The sequence below is a fragment of the Musca domestica genome, unplaced genomic scaffold, assembly GCF_030504385.1.
Source record: "Musca domestica strain aabys unplaced genomic scaffold, Musca_domestica.polishedcontigs.V.1.1 7, whole genome shotgun sequence".
Classification (NCBI taxonomy): domain Eukaryota; kingdom Metazoa; phylum Arthropoda; class Insecta; order Diptera; family Muscidae; genus Musca; species Musca domestica.
The window spans coordinates 4,195,591-4,217,948 of record NW_026712383.1 but is presented as its reverse complement, the minus strand read 5'-3'; the positions used below and the strand labels follow the sequence as shown (position 1 = coordinate 4,217,948).

General features: G+C 36.0%; 1 protein-coding gene across 1 annotated transcript in view; it reads left to right on the top strand.

Annotated features, from left to right (window-relative positions):
- The first annotated feature begins 16,821 nt into the window (after nt 1-16,821).
- The window catches only part of LOC101899038 (glycoprotein-N-acetylgalactosamine 3-beta-galactosyltransferase 1), a 53,868-nt gene continuing 48,331 nt past the window's right edge, over nt 16,822-22,358 (top strand). The window contains exon 1 of the mRNA XM_005191161.4: nt 16,822-17,460. The gene's annotated coding sequence lies outside the window, so the exon portion shown is untranslated. The remainder of the gene's footprint in view (nt 17,461-22,358) is intronic.

Sequence of the window (22,358 nt, the reverse complement as noted above, 5' to 3'; positions counted from 1 at the left end):
TGATTATCTCCAATATCAATAGTGTTCGTCCTTGGGCCAAACAAATGTTGTTTGCAAAATTTCATCTCAATCGGATAATAAATGCAACCTGCATTTTGTTCACAAGAATACATGGACAGACGGACGGACGGACAGACGGACTGACATGCATAAATCAACTCAGAAAGTGATTCTATGCAGATCATCAAAAGGAACTATGGGTCTATCTCGTTTCCTTTTGCCTGTTACAAACAAATGCACAAAGACATAATACCCTGACCACCTTGTGGTGTAGGGTATAAAAAATAGTTGACAAATTAAATTAAATTCACAAATTGGTCACAGTGGTTAATAGGGTTGAGTAATAGAATATGTGATTGAAGTTCACATAATGAAGAACAGTGTTGAGCAAGCTTGATGTACGTATTTATACCCTCAGTCATATGGCTGATGTGGTTAAAACGTGCCAATAACGAAATAACAAAAGGTCGAGATTTTAAAAAAATATTTTACTGCACAGAAAGAGAAAGGATGATCCGATTTTGTTTCAACTTTGCAAATCCTAATATTTCCGTCTGTGCGAAAATGGACAATATCGTTCCACTTTATCAAACACCTCCCCCACAAAGGGACAAATATTTGAAGAGCTATAACTCCTATAAAATGTGATGTAAGAGTTTGATTGCCATTAAATTGCACACATCACAATATTTTTATTAACCAAGGGTCTTGTGTGTAAACGGAATATATCGGTCCACTATATCTGGTACCTCCCCCACAAAGGATCAATATTTTTAAAATCCATGAAGCCCATAAAACGCAAAATTAACATCCGATTCCATTTAGACTAGGTACATCTCAATATCAACACAATATATGTTATAAAGATGGTAGAAATCATACCATTCCATCTGGTACCTCCCCTACAAAGGGTCAAAGTTTTGAATAACCAAAACGATTATAAAATCCGAAATAAGCATCCTGTTCTCTTCATATTTTATACATCCAATTATTTCTACTAATGCAAGATCTACTATCTTTATTAGACGAAGTATGGAAGTGGATTTCGGTCGACTTTATCTGGTACCTCAGGCATATTTTAACATTTTCTAAAAATTATCATATATTTCATAAAAACTGAATCAATAGAGGGTCAACAATTTAAATAACCATAACAGAAGTCAAAATATATTTAAATAATCGAACATTGGTTGAGGGTATACATCTGTCGGCACAACCGACTGATAAGTTGTAACTTGTTTTTATACCCTCCCCCACAATGTATATACATGCTTGATCAGCATAAAATGACCGTCCGTCTGTGGAAATCACATTAGCTTCCGAACGAAATTAAGTAAGTTGATGAAATTTTATTTAGACGTGTGTTTGTTCTGCAGGACTTTTGGAATTGAAAATGGGCTATATAGGTCCACATTTTGATATATCCCCCATATAACGGTACCTCCCGATGTTCGGTATTTTGATGATATTAACGACATGATTCACCGTAATGGTTTCAAATTTCGTATTTCTATTTCGAAACAGGTACTACAGCCTGTGACGGAAAGTGACTTATGCAGGTCCAGGTGTTCGTATAGCCCCCATATTTGGTATTTTGACGAAAAATCGCTCGTATAGCCCCTATATGACTTACATTCGTTTTTTTAATTTTTTTTGACATTATTCACCGGATTTTTTTAAGTTCCATGTTTGAATATTTTAATTGCCTAGGACAGAACTTGCCTATGCAAGCCAACGTCTTAGTATAGATTCAAATGTAATTGAAACTCCCAAAACACCAAAGGTGGTCATTATTATGTCTTTGTGTATTTGTTTGTAACATGATAATCTGAATACAGGGTGAGCTGAAAAAACTGCAAAAAACTTCAGACTGCTGTCATTTCTAAGCCATTCGTCCGACAGTTGTTAAAATTATTCCAGTGACAGCTGATTATATTTTACAAGCATCCTTACAAAAACATTCGTGATGGAATTGAAGTGTGATAGTGTGATTCCTTTTTATTTGGCTGGAAAACGACAAGTGGTTATCGTTAGAGCACTCCTGCATTTAAATGTCACTCCTGCCGATGGTCGCTCTCCGCTCGTATTAATCGACCGTGGCATCAGAATAAATGCCGAATGTTATCGCGAAAATATTCTGGAGGGTGTATTAAAGCATTGAGCACACAAACATTTTGGCCGCAGACCTTGGACATTCCAACAGGACTCAGCTCTATCGCACTCAGCACGCGCCACACAAGAATGGTTACAAAATGAGGTTCCTCGCTTCATTCCCAGCGTACAATGGCCACCAAAATCTCCGGATACCAATCCGTTGGACTATTGTGTCTGGAGTATTTTGGAAAGCAAGGTTGGCACTATGTTTGTCCGTATGTTTTATCCGATTTGGGGTTTAAAGTCCAACACATACGTAATAAGCCCTCCAAAACAATAATCTTTGGTACCAGATATCAGATACAATTCAGAAATAAGTGTTTTAAATTTTGTCAAGATCAGTTCCGATTTTGATATAGCTCCCAAACATATCTTTATCCGATTTCTGTTTTTTGTGCACCATCAACCCAAGTGGCACTTCCGACGGCCTAAAAACAAGTGCTTCAAATTTCTTCCGATTTGATGCTAAAGTCACAACAATGATATTTAATACAGAGCATCAGATACTGCTCGAAAATAGCTCTGCCGATTTTTATCGAGATCGGTTCAGGTTTTTACATAGCTTCGATATACATCTTCATCCGATTGTACTGTTATTGCTCAATATATATGTAAGATCACCTCAATTTGAATAGATTTTTCATATTCAACCGAATTTTATTATTTGGTGAAACTCGGTCCGGTATATCTATTGCTCCAAGAAATATTTTTTAATATAATACTTATCGAAGTCATATCATGCACTATACCGCAATATTATTTGGTTCATAGTTGGTATGATCTACTTCACATAATTTCCCAATATAAACTTTTTTGTTACGGGAGCTCTACTAAATATGCATAGTGATGTAGGGTATCCTCCGACCTTTGAACTTTCCTTACATGCATGACACAAGAATGAAGTTTCTTTTTCGGATGCAGTAATGGTATCTTCAACATATTCCTATGAAGGGCGGTAAATTTACATACCCATGGGGAACTTAAAACAATTCTGTTATTGGGATGTACTGTTTTAGGGGTATCGCTATATTGCCCGCCTTCGAACTTGACTGGTGGTATAAAAATAGGTAGTTGTCAATTTTCCTTTTTTACGCCCATAATTAAGAATACCTACACAATGAAATTTTAAAATTTTCAGTACTTTTCGTAAAAATTTTCCCGAGCCATTTTTTCGCAATGCTTAGTTTTCGACTGCTCTAGTAGCTTATTTTTTTAAAATTTGTAGTTTTAGTTAGTTGAGAATTTGGTCGTTTCTGCCTCCACTAGCCGTATCACAGACTAGTCAACTTTAATACCGTCTGGCAGTTTGAAGACGTTTTTTGTTAACACGACCTTTAAAATCAAATTTCTGCTGAAATATGCACCCTGGATATTTTATAGTCTTCTTCTATTCCACGTCGTTGAGCCTAAAATTTGGTAAGTTCTAATACTTGTTAAAATATATAGCCTTAAAAGTTATTCCCGACCTTTTTGCCTTTAACTTGAGAGCTTATAAGTTAGTAGACCGCAATAAAATTACATAGGTGAATATCTACTGAACGGTTATGTGGACCTTTAAAAGTCGCAATATGACAGTGAAAACCCCCAAAGTGATAAAAGCGTTTCACAGGCGAAGGCTTTTTAAAGGTCGAACAAAGCATTCTTCAAACTGTTCTCATACCTATACCTAGTTGAACTTATCAGTTGGAAACCAAAGACAGAGAAGCATAAAGATAGGACAAGTCCGAGTCATATGATATCATAAGAAAATATTCACTAATGTTACGAGGGCGGTTCGGAAACTGAAACTTCAACACACTTAGCCCAACGTCCTTAATCAAAACAGTTTTCATTAAGGACTTCAAAATAGTGGTTTACCATCAACCACATGGCTAGAGAGGGTATATATCATTTGATACGGTCATAACGGTTTTAGACCCTAGGTCTCTTTGGGCCAAATCCGCTTCAGGACATTTGGAGTCGATCTAGCGATGTCCGTCCGCCCGTCCGTCTGTCTGGCTGGTGCGCACGATAACTCTCGAAGTATTATTGGTTGTGGCCCAAACTTGGTACATAGTAATATTTTATACTTAGATCGAGTTGGGAGATGGACAATATCGGTCCACTCTTTTTGGTACCTCCCGCACAAAACGTCGAAATTTACAAAAATATATATATATATATTTTCTGCACAGAAAGTAAAAGGGTAATCCGATTTTGCTCCAACTTGGCCAATCCTAATATTTGCATCAGTACTAGGTCAGGTGTGAAAATGAACTATATCGGTCCACTCCATCAAGTACCTCCCCCACAAAGGGTCAATATTTAGAAAAATTATAACGCTTATAAAATGTGGTGTAAGACTCCGATTGTCTTCAAATTTCACACATCCAAATATTTTTATTAATCTAAAGTCTGGTGTTAAGATGAAATGTATCGGTCTACTCCTTCTGGTACCTCCCCACAAAAGGTCGAAATTTTCAAAAAACATCAGTCGGCTTTGCCGACAGACTAATACCCTCAGCGATTGTTTAAATATATTTTGACTTCTGTTATTAAAATTATTGACCCTCTATAGAGTAGGTTCCGATGGAATGGGCCAATATTGGGCATTTCGTAAATAAATATGATATAAATATGGGAAAACTTGGTAACAGGTGGGTAACTTCCTTCACTTTACATGGCACATGTGATATTTTTAGAGGTACCAGGTATAGTCGACCGAAGTATTCCAGGAAAATCTAACATTTATATCCAATTTATGCGAAATCATAAATTCCATATTCATCTCAGGTTTCTTGAGAGAAATACTAAGATATAGCAAGTTGTAAAAATTGCTGACTTATTTCGCAAGTTATTACAGATAAAAGTATTGGAAATTGTGACCCTTTGTGGGTTAGGTACCAGAAGGGGTTCACAGATATATATCATCTGCACAACATATATTCTATTGTCAAAAATGTTTGTATGTGTGAAATTTGAAGAGAGTTGGATGCTTATTTCGCTTTTTTAAAATCTTGAACCCTATGTGGGACAGGTAGCAAAATAAATAGTACGATTTTTACCATCTTTATAGCAGATCATATGTTGACGGAAATATTGAGATCTACCAAGTCTTGAATGGAATCCGATGTTATTTCGTGTTTTATGAGCTTCAGCATATTAAAAATGTTGAGCCTTTGTGGGGGAGGTACCAGAAGAATTTTTAAAGAGTTGGAATGTATAACATTTTAAAAGAGTTGGAAGGTACTTGATGGAGTGGACCGATATTATCTATTTTCGCACTAGAACCAGCACTGACGCAAATATTATGATTTACAAAGTTGGAGCAATATCGGTTTACCGTTTCTCTTTCTGTGCAGAATTTTTATACCCTACAACACTATGTGTTGGGGGTATTATAAGTTTGATTGGGCCAAAAATTATGTAACACCACGAAATATTGATTTCCCACATAGGAAAGTAGATATGGATCTTCCTATCTCGCCGAGCTGAGTCGATCTAGCTATGTATGTCCGTCCGTCCGTCTGTCCATGTTAATTTGTAATCACTCTACAGGTCGCAATTATGGTCCGATCTTCACGAAATTTAAAATGGAAGTGGGGCTAGGGTCAGAATAGAACCCTATTTCTTTTGGTGATGATCGCATAATATTTAGGGGTTGAAATGGACCAAAAACTGAAAAAATTCCTGATTTTGCACTTGCTCTACAGGTCGCAATTATAGACCAATCGCCGCGGAATTTCGCATGTAGCTAGAGTTTAGGGCTGGCAAAAAGCCTATCCATTTGGGTGGTCATCGGATAATATTTAGCGTGTAAAATAAACCATATCTTTTTTGTTGAAAAAATTCAAAATTTTTCATTAAACCGCGAATATTTTAAATCCCGGCGAAATCACAAAGCCGTGACAAGGTTACTTCTGATCTTTACATTGATGTTAACATCCAACAAAACGGATATATAGCAAAATATGTGCGATATTTATGTCTATCAAAGAAGATATGCTTGAAAGATCTCTTATATGTCGAGAACGGCTGAACTGATATCGACAGTTCTCATTAATTCAGAATGACCTCTTGGCAGGAAGGAAAAAACGTCTAAAAAATCGCATAAAAATATCTCTCTAAAGATGAAAATATTGATTTTCTAAAATTTTCTTATATTTTTTCAATTTTGTCATATTTTTGGCATATTTTCATTTTGAATTAAACATTTGGTAATACTTCTACAGCTAACAAAACTAAGTAGTTAGGATATCAGGATATCATATACAGATCGCATTTATGGCCCGATCCTTACGAAATTTTGCATGGAGATAAGATGAGGGTCAGAATAAAAGCTTATTCTTTTTGGAGATGATCGCCATATATTTAGGGGTTGAAATGGACCAAAAAACTGCAAAATTGTCAGCAGGTCGTAATTATGGGGGTTGCCGGACATTGCAAAAGCCAAGCAGTTTTGGATGGTCATCCAAAAATATTCAATGTGTGAAGGAGTTTGCCAACTGTAGCCTTTGCTTACTTTTTTTTTTTTGAAAATGTTGACGTGTTGTGGGGAAGGTACCAGAAGGAGTGGACTAATGTATTCCATATTAACACCAGACCTTGGGCTAATAAAAATATTGGGATGTGTGAAATTAGAAGACAATCGGAATTTTACATCACATTTTATAAGTTTTATAGTTATTCAAAATGTTGAGCCTTTGTGGGAGAGGTACTTGATGTAGTGGACCGATACTGTCCATTTTTGCACCTTACCTAGCACTGATGCAAATATTAGGATTTGCAAAGTTGGAGCAAAATCAAATTATCGTTTCTCTTTCTGTGCAAAAATATTTTTTGAAAATTTCGACCATTTGTGTGGGAGACACCAGAAGGAGTGGACCGATATATTCCATCTTAACACCAGATCTTGGGTTTATGAAAGTATTGGGATGCTTTAAATTGTAAGATAATCGGACTCTTACATCATATTTTATAAGACTTATCATTATTCAAAATGTTTACCCTTTGTGGTGGGGGTAATTGATGGAGTGGACCGATATTATCCATTTTTGCACCTGACCTAGAACTGATGCAAGTATTAGGATTTGCAAAGTTGGAGCAAACCCGGATTATTGCTTCCCTTTCTGTGCAAAGAAAAATATGTATTTTTTTTAAATTTCGAGCTTGTGTGGGGGAGGTACCAGAAGGAGTGGACCGATGAAATTTGAAGATAATCGGACTCCTACATCACATTTTATGAGAGTTGTAAATATTCAAAATGTTGACTTATAATTATTCAAAATGTTTACCCTTTGTAGGGGAGGTACTTGATGGAGTGGATCGCTATTGTCCATTTTCACACTAGACCTAGCACTGATGCAAATAGTAGGATTTGCTAATGTCCGATTTTTCTCCAACTTTGCGAATTCTAATATTTGCGTCAGTTCTGGGTCAGGTGCAAAATTGGATAATATCAGTCTACCACATCAAGTGCCTCCCCCACAATGTGTCAAAATTTTAAATAATTACAACTTTCATAAAATGTGATATTTCAGTATTTATAGTAAGGTCTGGTGTTAAGATGGAACATATCGGTCCCCTCCTTCTGGTACCTCCCCCACAAAAGGTCGAAATTTAGATTATTCATTAAGCTCATACAACGCGAAATTAAGATCGGATTCAATTTAGGCTTGGCACATCTGAATATTTCTGTTTATATAGGATCTGTTAAACAACGGTAGATCTTCTGGTACCTCCCCCACAAAAGGGTCAAAGTTTTAAATAACTAAAACGTTTATATAATCCGAAATAAGCATCAGGTTATTTTTACATTTCACACATCCCATTATTTGCACTAATAAAAGATCCGTTGTGAAGATGGGATATATCGGTCTACTCATTCTGGTACCTCCCCTCAAAATTTTTAATATCCATGAATCTCATAAAAAGCGAAATTGACATCCGATTCCATTCAAGACTTGGTACATCCCAATATTTCCATTAATTCAACACAGTCCACCATTGGCTGAGGGTATACATCTGTCGGCAAAACCGACAGATACTTTTTTACTTGTTCATATCGAATTTAGCTGCTCTTTTGTTGCAAAAGTAATTTCATCTATCTTATTTTCCCTAAGTAGCTTTTGAGTGTGAGACTAATGTGGTCCAGGATTCAATTAAATATTATGAGAGCAGGATATCTACAATGCCTGCGAGTAAATCCTAATATTTTTCGAAGGTCTCCAAGAGGCAAACCCAACTCTCTGTTTAGGCACTTAAAAACATTTACGAAAATTACTAAAAACTATGCTGAAACAATTTTGACTGATTTAAATATTTTTAGTAAAACAACATAATACGTGTGTCTTTTGACTCGATATTTTCCAACAAATGTTACGGAAGTATAATGAATATTGTATCTTTACGCAAAAACTTTGTAAAACAAAGCAAAATATTAGAGACATTTTGACATATGCGTCCAGTAAAATTATACATGTTGGATTTGAGCTTATTTCAATCTGTGCTTATGGTTACCCTAATATGTACCCCTATTCCGTTCAATATCTTCCAAAAGAAATAATCGAGTAAGTTTTGCTGGAAAAGTAAAAAAAACGAAAAAAGGTCATCAAAAACACACATTGTACCGTTATGTTGTCATATAAATAAAAACAAATGCTGGTCTTCTTCCGTTTCCACTTTAGCGTTTTGGCAATGTAAAAAAGTAACCATTTAAAGCATACCTTCAGGAGCAACAATTAAAAAAATGAATCAGAAGTCACAAAAATCTCAAACATTCATATATACATATTTTTCCAATTACAAAACATTTAAACATTGTCCGAAAGATTGTGTAAATGTTTATAATTTTAAAAAATGTGATTTATTTTGAAAGAGCAGAAGACTCCAGACGGTTTAACGATTTTGTATATGTATTCTTGGTTTAAATAGTATGCAAATTAATTCTGAAAATTTTTATATTCTGTTAAAATTGATATTCAGATTAACTACTTTTGGAATAATACATTTTTGGATAAAACAAAACTTAGTAGTATTATATACTCGATATTGTAAAAAATTAGTTGTTTTGAATTTTCCGTCAAATTGGATTTGAGAAAATTTTTAATTTTGTTCGAGCAGGAATGCACCGTAAGAAAAATTGGAACGCATAAATATATCTTACTACAATAAAAATTACAACTCTTAAGATTTATCTTCTGGTTGAATGATGTTTGACAGAATTTGTATAAGAATTCACATGTTAGGAGTAGGAATTCATTTTATATTGACTGACCCCCGATTTCCACATAGCAAGATGTGGTTTTTATCATTCGGTTTGTAATTCATAGAAATAATCTTTTCGGGCCCTTTTAGATATGAGTTTTTGATCAGCGCAAAATTCTACGACAGTTTGCGTATGTCTGTATGTCAGCCTGTGGTAATCGGTATTACTATTTAAAGGGTTAATATAGATGGTTAGCATGTTATGTCCGAAATTATTGAACACAAATTTCATCAAAATTACATAAATTTTCTGAAAATTTTATAAATTTAAAATTTTTAAATTTTATATTTTTTTCTTTTAAAATGAATCATAATTGAAATAATTTTGCAAATATATTTCTAAATTGTCTGATCAAAATATTAATTTTTACCAACGAAGTTGTTTTGAAGACAGAAAATTTAAAATTGAAGATAACAAATTATTTCTCACTGTGTAAGAAGAGGCAAAAAACACTTGCAATATTTTGTTAGTTCAAACAGTGTTGCCAGTATTGAGGAATTTTCCCCAAATAGGAGATTTTTTTTAAATTGGGGACGAAAAAATCAAGTTGGGGACTTAAGGATTTAGTGGGGATCTTTTTGAAAAATTGGGGCATTTCTGAGAATTTTTTTTGTAATAAAAATTCTATCTACCTTACATGCGTGCATCAATAAAACAAGTAAAAAAACATTAAGTTTGGTCGGACCGAACTTTTAATACCCTCCACCTCTGGGTAATGGAAACACAAAGTCATCAAAATACCAAATATTGGGATGTACCTTTATATGGGGACTATACCAAAAAGTGGACCGATATATCTGATTTTCAATACCAACCATCCTAGACACAATACAAATTATTCTGCTAAGTTTTGACGCTCTACGTTAAATAATGTGGACTATATCGTGATTGCAACAGACAGGCGGACATCCTTAAATCGTCTAAGAATTTTTTGCTGATTATGAATATATACATTATGGGGTCTACGACGAATATTTAGGGATGTTACAAACGGAATGACAAAGTTAATATACCCTCCTTTCCGAGGTGGAGGGTATAAAAACGTTCCCCACTAACCAGACAAAGTTGCTATAATTCATACCAGATATAAGGAATGGATTTGCTATCTAGTTATCTCTTTCCATACTATGTGTTTGCCTATTACACATACACATTGCGATTTGAAAAAAGAGTCTCGGTTGCAGTGATGTCAAAAAAGGTGTAGAACAGTTACAGTTATTTGCATTGAAATTGGTAAAAGTTGCATGATTGTTTTACATAGAAGGTGCCAACCAGCAATGCATGTGTAGAACGAGTTTTTTCAGATATGAACTCAGTGAATACCAAACTTAGAAATAAAATGTAGTATGATTTGTTGGAAGCTCTTTTGGGAATAAATACTCAATTTTCAAATAATTCAATTTGCTGCAAAAAATTTGAGCCTACCAAAGAAATGATAAAGCTTTTTAATTATAAGAATTTATATAAACCAAATGAGACTGAAAATGCTGACGATTTGGAATTTGAAGTTTTTGACTTGGTTGCGTTGCAACTTTGAAAACTCTAGTCTATGAAATTAAAACGTTCTATTTATTTGTTATTTTCTATTTTTATGTTATTTTACATGTATAATATGCAAGATAAACTAGTCTATGAATTTAATTCTATGTACAAATATTTTTTAAATCAATTTACTCTATTCATTTTTTGTTAAATGCTTGGGGATTTTTTTTAAGGAAATTGAATCAAATTTGAGGAGATTTGGGGAGAACGTTTTTTTTTATTGTGGGGACGAGAGACAGAAACATACTGGCAACACTGATTTAAAAACACATACAATCACAAAAAAACATTGAGTTTCTCTGCCTAACCCTACTTTAGTACTAAAATTTATTTTCACGGACAAAGAAAAATTTAAGGTATTTTAAAATAATTGTATCACAAAAACGGAAAACAAATTCTAAATTATATCACAAAAATGCAACATAAATTATAAATTCACATAAAAACATTATATGTAGTTAAAATTAAAACTAATAAAAAATGCCTAAAAAAGTTTTGAAACCGATAACTTATAATTTAAAGGCCTGAATATATGATTTAAAAAGGAAGCATATTGATGCTGAACTCAAACGATCATGGTTTAGGGAATCATGGCAAAATATTTGCTCATTTGCAAAATCATATATGGCAACCCTTTTCTGAAGTAGTCTACCTTGTCATTATACCCTACACCACAAGGTGGCCAGGGTATTATGTCTTTGTGCATTTGTTTGTAACAGGCAAAAGGAAACGAGATAGACCCATAGTTCCTTTTGATGATCTGCATAGAATCACATTCTGAGTCGATTTATGCATGTCCGTCTGTCCATGTTTTTTTTGTAAACAAAGTACAGTTCGCATTTATTGCCCTATACAGATTAAATTTTGCACAAATCATTTGCTTGGCCCAAGAACGAGCCCTATTGAAATTAGAGATAATCGGTCAACATTTGGGTATAGCTCCCATATATATCTTCGTCCGATTTGCCTTTTATTGTGCACCAAACGTATAATATCAGTCCGAATAGTATGGAATTTTGCATATACAACCAAATTAGGCCTGAAAATAAGTATGCCAAATTTGATCGGTTCAGATATAGCTATAGCTCCCATATATATTGTTCATCCGATTTGTTTTTTGTCCTCCGCAGCCGTAATATGCACTCTGTAAAAACAATATTTGGGGAAATATATCAAATACAGGGGCTGGATTCTTGTTCTATGAAAATATGAAATGAAAAGTATTTCCATTATAAAATTTTTCATTTGACATTTATTTCCTTTATAAAAGTTTTCATTTCACTTTTTCATAGAACAAGAATTGAGGCCCTGCTCAGAAATATCTTTGCTAAATTTTATCGAGATCGGTTCCGATTTGGATATAGCTCCCATATATATTTTTATCCGGTTTCAAATTAATTGTGCACCAAATGGACAATACAAGTCCGAATTTAAACGATACAAATGCTTCGGCATATTTAGTCCTTTGAACTTTAAATTATAATTATAATCATAGCGTGTATGATTGAATTCTCCCATAAAAACTTTTAATTGTTATGCGCAGCTCTACTAAACTAGCAAAGTGGTGTAGGGAATCATAAAGTCGGGCCCGTCCGACTTTCAGACTTTCTTTACTGGTTTTTAAAATAACATTTACGTGTGACGAGTTGCATATTATGTTCCCAAGCTTTGATGCATCTACCTGAATTCTTCTACCATGTAAAAACGGATATATTTTTGAGGAAGACCAATTTTATTTATCTTGAGCTTAACATATATATAGAGATTTAAAACCCGATTTTGTGTTTAGTCCCTCACATTCGTAATATGCACTCCGCAACAATTATATTTGGTACCAGATATCAGATACAGCTCAAAAATACCTCTGCCAAGTTTTTTCGATGTCGGTTCAGATTTGGATATAACTCCCATATATATCTTCGATCTATTTCAAGGATATTGTTCGCCAAATTTGTTATTTTAGCCCGAATGGGATACATTTTGGCAGAGACTACCAAATTTAGCCTCGATTCAAGTGTAATGAATTTCAGTTTTGATATAGCTATAGCTCTCATATATATGGTTCATCCGATTTTACATATAAGTCACCCAAATCCGAATTATACACTCTAACAAGAGTTGAAGCCGGCAGTTGGAAGCCCGCATTACCCGGCTTGAAGAAGAAAAGAAGTGCATGGCAGCAGAGCTGGCTGCTGCCAAGCAAGCGCTAAGTAAACCCAGCAAGGAGACCGTATTGGCTACCGAGGCAGCCAAAGAACTCGGTATGACGGACGACGACGGAGATGGAGGTCGCACCGCCGGCGACAGAGGCCAAGAACAAGAAGAAGGACATATCCAAAGGTGCAGTGCTGAAACTTCGGTATGTCCTGAAGGAAGCTGAGAAGAAGAATTCGCTACCACAGAAAAGTGGCGTCGAAGATGCTGTTGGTACCAGATATCAGACAGTTCCCGCTGCTGCAAATGCAAAGCAGCAAATCCGACCAAGGGGTGCCGACAAAAACACGCCGTCGTTTAAAATTTTTGACGCTGGCGTTCCAGAGGTCGCAGGCATCCTCAGAGAGCATCTTCGTCCAGGTGTGTTTTCAATCAAATTGGTCCGTCCCTCCGTTTTAGCATTGAAGGTCAGAGACCTTAATGCATTTAATAATATCAAGCAGATCTTGGCAGACCGTGGGTATAAATTTTATACGCACACACCAAAAGAATTACGCCCTCATATGCTTGCCATTAAGAAGTTAGTGAAAGTTAGTGATTTCCTCACTAACGAATCTGGCTTAAAAATTGAGATAGTTGGTCTGATCAACATCTCCTATTGATTATGGCTTTTGCGTGTCAGAAAAAGTTCGGACATTTTGGGGTTGTATAACCTCAAAATAATTTTCGACTGCAACGTAAGGTCCCTAAGGACAAAGGTCGTGGAATGCAGCAATATTTTAATTGCCAAGGCCACGACCACATGGCGAATAATTGCCCATTCCAAAGCGCTGCAACAAGTGCAATGACAATCATGGTCCAAAAGAGTGTCCTGTTTCTCCAAAGAGACAAGACACTCTAGTCGAATATACCGACCTAAGTACTGGGGAGGTAGTGAAAAAGGTGGCTCAGGCTTGCTACTGTGTCAACGGTGGTAAATTCGGACATTCTGCTTCGGCTAAGGATTGTCCCTTCCGTCTGGTAATTTTAGCCCGCAAGGCTAAAGCCAAGGAGTTACCGCGCTTGCTATTCGAGATGGTATTCGCTGTGATCGAATACCAATCTCAACCGGACGTATAGAGTCCTATGTGGTGAGGGTATGGAAGGACAATGGCTCCACTGTAGCTTTCGTCTCGATGTATCTCTCACCAATGGAGGCACTACGGTATGCGTACACCAGGATTCTGCGTACACCGGGACTCCCTCTGGTTGCTGGCGGAAATATTTCTATGACATTTGATTTTGAATCGGATCACAGAGCGAATCAAATTCAATTAATGAAGGACAGAAATTGAACTTCAATCGCATGAACGTATGACGTTTTAAGCGGTAGCTTATGATAGGATAAGATGAGTGCACACTTCCATCTAACAGAAATGCATCAATAGATGAGGTACGTAAGTTTGTGGAAAATCAAGGCGAAATTTTACGCAATGGTATAGAGACCTCTGTACCTAAACAGAGAGTTAAGCCTAACACTCTTGGAGATCTTACTCCGAGAATTTTGGGCTTTATTCGAGAGTGTCGCAGGCTATGCCGCTCAAAAATTATTTAGGGAGAATAAGAGTTGATGGAAAAGCTTTTGGCAAAATCAAAAGGGCAGCTGGACTAGTTACTAGAGAACCTGTAAGTCAGTTAGTGGACAATACAGGTCGACTTATTTCGGACGACGGTGAAAAGGCTGAAGCATTGGCAGATCATGTGCAGGGTGTTTTGCCGGCCATGGGAGGACCGAGTGGTCATTTCTCAGGAGGCCCAGTTAATCGGTTTCCTGCGGAACATGATGCCCTCCGTAGCTCATTTAGTCGAGCTATAAAAGGAATCAACGAGAGCGGGTTTCTTCGCGCCGGTTCTGTGGGTAAGACAATCGCCAAGCACGTAAATCCTGCGGTTTGGACAATATACCTGATACCGTCTTAAAAAAGGCGGGCGAGGTTATTTTCGCTTTTCTTGCAGTGTTATTCAATCACTGTCAGAACCTGGTTTACTTTCCCAGGGCATGGAAAGAAGCTATGTTGGTTCCCATATATAAAATAGGCTCTCCCCTGGACAATGCCTATCGGCCTTTGACTAAATAAACTCGTAGAGGACAAAAGGGTGTTGAAGGACAATCAGTTCGGGTTTAGGGCAGGCCTATAAACTGTCCATGCCCTAACTGCACTCACATCCTACGAGGCTTCAGGTCTAAACAATGGGCAAGGCACTATTGCAATTGGACTTACTTTTCGAAGGCCTTTGATACCGTATGACATCAAGGATTATTGTTTAAAATGCAACGGTTTGGATTTGATCACCAAACCTTGCGATTGGTAGGCAGTTTGTTATCTGATAGGTATTATAGGGTGCGAGCGAGCGACTATCTAGTCGCAAACTTGTAGTGACAGGCGTTCCCAGTGACACGCCTATGTCAGAGACATGCCTACACCTTTACGTGGAGGGTATGCCGACCATGTTCTTGTGGCATATAGAGCCCCGAATGCTCGTATAGCGGAAGCACGTCTGAACATTTATCTTGCGGTCTTATATAGGTTCCGGTAGTGAAAGTTGGACAGTGAAAAGGACAGGATAAAATACCTTGGGGTCACTTTTCAAAAGAATTTTGACTTCAAAGGGCACATAGATTTTATCCTGGCCGGAGCAAAAAAGATCTTCTTCAGCTATGAAGGGCTGATGAAGATGCATGGTGGGTTAACTCCCCAAGTAATGTTGCGCTGTACTGCAATCTGGACGTAGAAGGTCTGAGAAGTCTCAGACACCTGCCTCCTGGTGCCTTAAAAAGGATGTCGGAGGAAGGGACGCTGTTCGTCGATTTTATAATCGGCGATACAAAACCCTTAATATTGATGACGTCGTGTAAAAAGTACTCAGTAATTGGGCTCAGAGGTATAGTAGTTTTAGTCCTTAGTTTGTAATTTTAGTCCCTAATCCATAGTTTTAAGATATTGTATAACATGGTAGAGTTCGCCCATTTTTAATATTCGAATTTTTGGGGCATTTATATTTTTAAGTCTTTTCCTTTTTATTTAAAAGCATAGCTGATTTTTTATGTACATAGTTGTAGATAGCGAATAGCTACATATATATAGTTAAGATTTTAGCACAGTAAACCATTCCTGTTAGTTTGTAAGATTGTTATCCAAATAAATATGGCCATAGATAGAATTGAAAATTGTCTTTCCTTACGGGTTTTAACTTATTTTCAGTATCTTGGTGACACTTTGCTAAGTGCTTGCCATTTTGATAGCATTAACTGGTGTCGAGTTGTACTAATAAACCCAATATTCTACTGGTGACATATTCCATTTTATCTATGTTTATTTTTTAAGATATACTTTTTAAAGTTATGGCCATTTTTAAATTTGATAAAATCTATATGAAAAAACAACCGCTGGCAACCCTTACAGCCGGCTATGGTGGTTCTGAGAGAACAGATGAGGGAGAAATATTTTCTCTGTTTCGTATAATCCAACGAGAGTTGGAACATCTGTTCTGCGTGTTTTGTGTGAGTGGTGATAGCACATCAACAACGGGAGCGAGCTACAATGCAGTTGGTGTCCAACCTCACCACTACACTTAGGGGATTATTTAAATGATATGCGAGAGAAAATAAAAAGAGCATGTTCCACACGGCCGGCCATTGGGGGTTATTCGTTCCTTTATCAATCCGCCAAACGCTGCTGCCGTGGTGATAGTTGTTGTCAGTTGCAAAGGCATAGCCATTCAAAGTGGATGGTCGGTTGTCGTTGAGTTGGTGGATGGTCGTGTTGTCGTTGATACTGTGTTTTGTTGTTTTCTTCCACACAATTCCCCATTTGTTTTGCTAAAATTGTTTTCAAATAAAAACAAACAAGTCCACTCGCAAGAGCAACGTTTCTCGGCATGTGGAATATGAAAAATGCATCAGTTGCAGGGTGCTGCCTTTAATAAACGGGAGTGTCGTTCTTGTATGCGTGTGTGTTGTGACGACAAATTCGAGTCTGCACCAGAGAAATATCCTAATTTAGAAAGAAGTGAAAAAGGCCGCAACATGTGCAAAAATTATTAAAAAAAAGAAAAGGAACCAGAGAAGAAATATCTAATTTATGTGCTTTTGTGCAAAGAAATAATAATAATGAAAAATTATTCCTCACAACAATCGAAAAAAATTCTAAGAGGAAATTGTTCTAAAAAGGTAAACAACCCCTAAAAACAGCATCGGAAGCAGGCCGACGACCAACAACCAGACAACTAGGTTGCCACAGTTCATGAAATGTGCGAAAATAATCAATGCAACACACGATGAGCAAATAGGAAGTTCTTTCGTGTAGCTGCCGGAGAGTTGAAAAGTAAGTGGCAAATGTGCAAAGTACATTACACAATTTATTAATAATTTATTGTGGATTTTTAATGGGTAATGTTTAGACAGATATTCCCCGTTCTTTAATTGTTTCCCCTACACTAATCATCATCATCACCATCACCATCGTCATCGTCGTTGTCGTCATTTCCCAATTGGATTATTTTGAGAAGAATTCGTCGAGCCATTAGTGACGGATAAAAGAGAATATTGGCTGAGCATGTGTGCGAGTGTGTGTGCGTGTGCCAATGTCTTTTTCTCAAAATGTACGGCTGGTTTATGTCAGCGATTGTTTACGTTGAGATTTATTATTGACACTGCCTGCTTTTAGCTTGTCTCGTCACTATGCAAAAAGGAATAATAAAAACCAAAGAAGAATGCAGACGCTGCAATTCCATTTTGAATTGGAGCCTATTGACGGCGTCAGCAAATTGCATTTTTTGGATTATTAAAAGCTATTAATATAAAATTTTGGCAGCATAGGGATGTCGCAACATTCCATGTGTCACTTTCTGCAAATGAAGAACAATTCGGTGTAGAAGAAATTGCTATGAATATTGAAAAACATATGTAATTGCTCCAAGTAAAAAGTGCATATGTAAGTGGACCCAATTAGGAATGTTGGGGTACTGAGAAACCAACTTTAAGATAAATCAATTGGAAATATGGCAAAAACCCTCGAAATAACTAACATCAGAGGGTGTTTATATATAAATGTGTACCAAAACATGGACCCATATTGTTAAGAAAGAAAAAATGTATTTACAAAGACGACAAAATTTATCTAAATTAAATAAAAACAAGTAAAAAAGCAGTAAGTTCGGCGGGGCCGATCTTTGAATACCCTTCACCATTTGGAACGATTTTGGCAATTTTCAAAAAAAAAAAACCGTTAAAAATTCTGTTAAAATCTTATAAATACCGAATGTATCTGTTATATTAGAGTTTATACGACATCGTGGACCTGCATAGGCAACTCTTGTCATAAACCATTACAATATTGAAATGCGAAACTGGAATATAATAAGTAAAAAAGCAGTAAGGCCGAATTTGAATACCCTTCACCATTCAGACCGAATTTGAAAATTTTCGAAAATGATAACATTCGCCAAAAATTCTGTTAACATTTTAAAAATACCGAATATAGCCGTTATATTAGGGCCTGTACGACGTGCACCTACATAGGGATTGTTTGTCACAAGCCATTACCATATTCAAATTCGAAACTTGAAATAAACGGTGAATAATGTAGCCAGAATCATAAAAATACCGTACATAGGAAGGTACCGTTATATAGGAGATATACGAAGACCTGGACCTGCATAGAACATTTTATGTCACAGGCTGTGGCTTCTATTACGAACTTCAAATACGATATCTCAAACAATTTCGGAGAATATTGTACCTAAAATCACCAAAATACCGAATATAAGGAGGTACTGATATATGGACCTGCATCAGCAATTTTCTGTCACGGACTGTAGTTCCCATTACGAACTTTAAATACGTAATTTGAAACTACTATGGTGAATAATGACGCTAAAATCATCAAAATTCGGAATAAACGGAGGTACACAGACGGAGGTGCACAGACTATTTTCTGTCACAGGCTGTAGTATTTATTACGAACTTCAAATACAAAATTTGAAACATTTCCGGTGAATAATGTCGCTTAAATCACAAAAATACCAACAAAGGGAGGTACAATTATATGGAAAAAGAAAAGGCTATAGTCGTACGGGGCCGACCATGTGATACCCTACAACACTATATTGTGTTAGGAGCCTCCTTATGTCCAAATCCATTTTGAAAGATTTCGCTGAAATATATTTCGATCAACTCCAACTGCAAGAGGCCCCTTTGTATCTCCCAAATTAGACTCATCTATATGATACGCTTGTCTATGATATTTGGCTGTATTCGTCAACGAAATCAGCATAAAAAAGCCACAAGTTCGCCTTTTGTGTATTTTGGTTTTGTTCCGTAAAATTTTCAGCGTTTCGGTAGAATGGAAATGTTGGTATTTTTTCACACAAAAGTAGTGGCCCATTTTAGCCGTTGTCCTAAAGTCTAACTTCATGTGAGATGCCGTGTCTTTTGGTTTCTTTTTGTGACCTTTATAATGGCTGTAATACCGAATATCGGGAGGTGTCCATATATGGGGGATATACAATATCGCGATCTATATAAATTATTCTCTTCCAGGGGATGAAATACTCACAAGGTACTCCTTGTGTGAATTTTCAGATAATTTCGTTGAAAAAATGTGGCTAAGATCATCAAAATACCGAATATGGGGGGTACCGTTATATGCGGGCTATACGATATTGTGGACCGATATAGCCCATCTTCGATCTTAACCTGCCTGCAGACAAAAGACTGATCTGTGCAAAAGTTTAGCTTCCTATCTTTATTCGTTTTGACTCTCGCGTGATTACAGACGGACGGACAGGGCTAAATCGTCTTAGAATTTTACGCTGATCAATAATATATATATTTTGGATGAGTTACAAACGGAAAGACGAACTTTATATACCCTCCATACAATGTATGGTGGAGGGTACATAGGTACATGTAGCTTAGTATTTTTCTCCTTTGCAAAAAGAAAAAAATATATTTTTATATTTCCCAGTGATCTTAATATCAAAATACAAAATTCTTGCTCTTTTTCTACTTTAGGTACCAAATTTAGTACCATTTGGTACTTTTCGTGCACATTATAGTACGTATTTGCAAATCGACCCACTCATATAAAAGCTACACACTCACAGTGATCCTAATAGAAACATTTTTATTTCCAGTTCTGTTCTTACATTCCCCTCCGAATTTGGTACTTTTCGTACACATTTTCATTTCCAAAAAGAGTTACGCTCATGAAATAATTCATAAGTTCAGCTCGATTCCTACACATATACCAAACATAGTATGATTTATTGCTTTTCTACCTTTACATATCAAATTTAGTACCAAACTTTTTGTACATGTTACAGTAGGAATTTCCAAATTCGACTCCTTATTTAAAGGCATCGCATTCACAATTATCCTAATATCACAAGTCATAATACCACTTCCATTCCACATGTCATGTGCAACATTTAGTACCATTTAATACTTTTCGAAAACCACCACTTTATATCAACCTTTTGATTTTAGTTCAATATATTCAGATAATGACAAGTGGTACTAAATGTATTGCTTTTTAGTACTTTTACTACATTTTTAGTTCGAATTTCAAAAAAACCTTTAGTGCATCTATGGTTGGACCTCTTTCCGTTTGGCCAATACAATAAATAGAATTTTTATAGAATAGCGATCTTGAAATATTATTTACATAAAATTAGGGGGAAATATATATGGAAGATATATCCAAATCTGAACCGATTTCGAAAAAAAAAACATGACAAAGGTACTCTTGGGATGTACCTAAATTCTTGTACCGATAATCTTTGTTATTGGGTGTATTATATAGTTTTGGATATTTTTATCCGTTCAAAAGTTACAGAATTTTGACCAATATTCAACCTTATTATGCCTTTGAACTAACGGGTTTATACCCTATGCCTCTTTAAATCAAAAGCGTTTCAGGGCAATGCCCAAGCATCTGGTTTGTCAAAATGTCGAACGATCAAAGTTCTCATGAAAGAAATGAGTCACAGATTTTCCCCAGTATTTAAACATACACACATTTCGACAAATATTAAATCTAGTGCGAAGATGTGTTGCCTTTCTCACACTTAAAATCTTTACATATATATTTCATGGAATATTTCATGAAAATCGATTAGATTGGTCGGGTGCGAAAATCAACAAATTTAGAAAAATCATTTTAATTACCTTTATGCCATTTTGGGTCTTTTCACACAACATTTTTCAATAATTATGAGAAATTAGGTGTGATTTTATCAACATGAAAATCTTAGGCAAATAACTTCTCCAATCTTTTCCATAAAAGGGCAACATGTTCAAAAATCGTGGATTTCGTACAGTTACTCTCCGATTTTGTGAAAATTTTGCGCATCTTAAAATGTTTGTTTACTTTTGACCGGATGCTGAGATGGACTATATCGATTCCTTTAAACCTATCTTATTTTGAAAAAAAAAAAACAAGAAAAAAAGCAGTAAGTTCGGCCGGGCCTGTCTTTGAATACCCTCCACCATTTCGAACGATTTTGGCAATTTTCAAACCTGGACCTGCATAGGCAACTCTTGTCATAAACTATTACAATATTGAAATGCGAAACTTGAAAAATTCGGTGAATAATGTAGGTTAAAATCATCAAAATATAAGCAGGTACCGTTATATTGGAGCTATACGAAGACGTGGACCTGTACAGACAATTTTCTGTCATAGGCTGTAGTATCCATTACGAACTTCAAATACCAAATTTGAAACAATTCCGGTGAATAATGTCGTTAAAATCATCAAAGTACCGAAAATAAGGAGGTACCATTATGTGGGGGCTGTATGAAGACGTAGACCTGCACAGACAATTTTCTGTCATAGGCTGTAGCATCCGTTACGAACTTCAAATACCAAATTTTCTGGTGAAATTTCTGGTGAATAATGTCGCTAAAATCATCAGAATACCGAATATCGGGGGGTACCGTTATATGGGGGCTATACGAAGATGTGGATCTACATGGCCCATTTTCTATTTTATGCTGTAGTATCTATTACGAACTTCAAATACCAAATTTGAAACATTTCCGGTGAATAATGTCGCTTAAATCACCAAAAACCCAAAAAAAGGGATATACCATTAGATGGGGGCTATATATTTAAAATATATTCAAAATATTCGAACATTGGCTGAGGGTATGCATTTGTCGGGAAAACCGACTGATACTTTTTAACTTGTAAAGTAATAATCCATTACTTTCCAACTA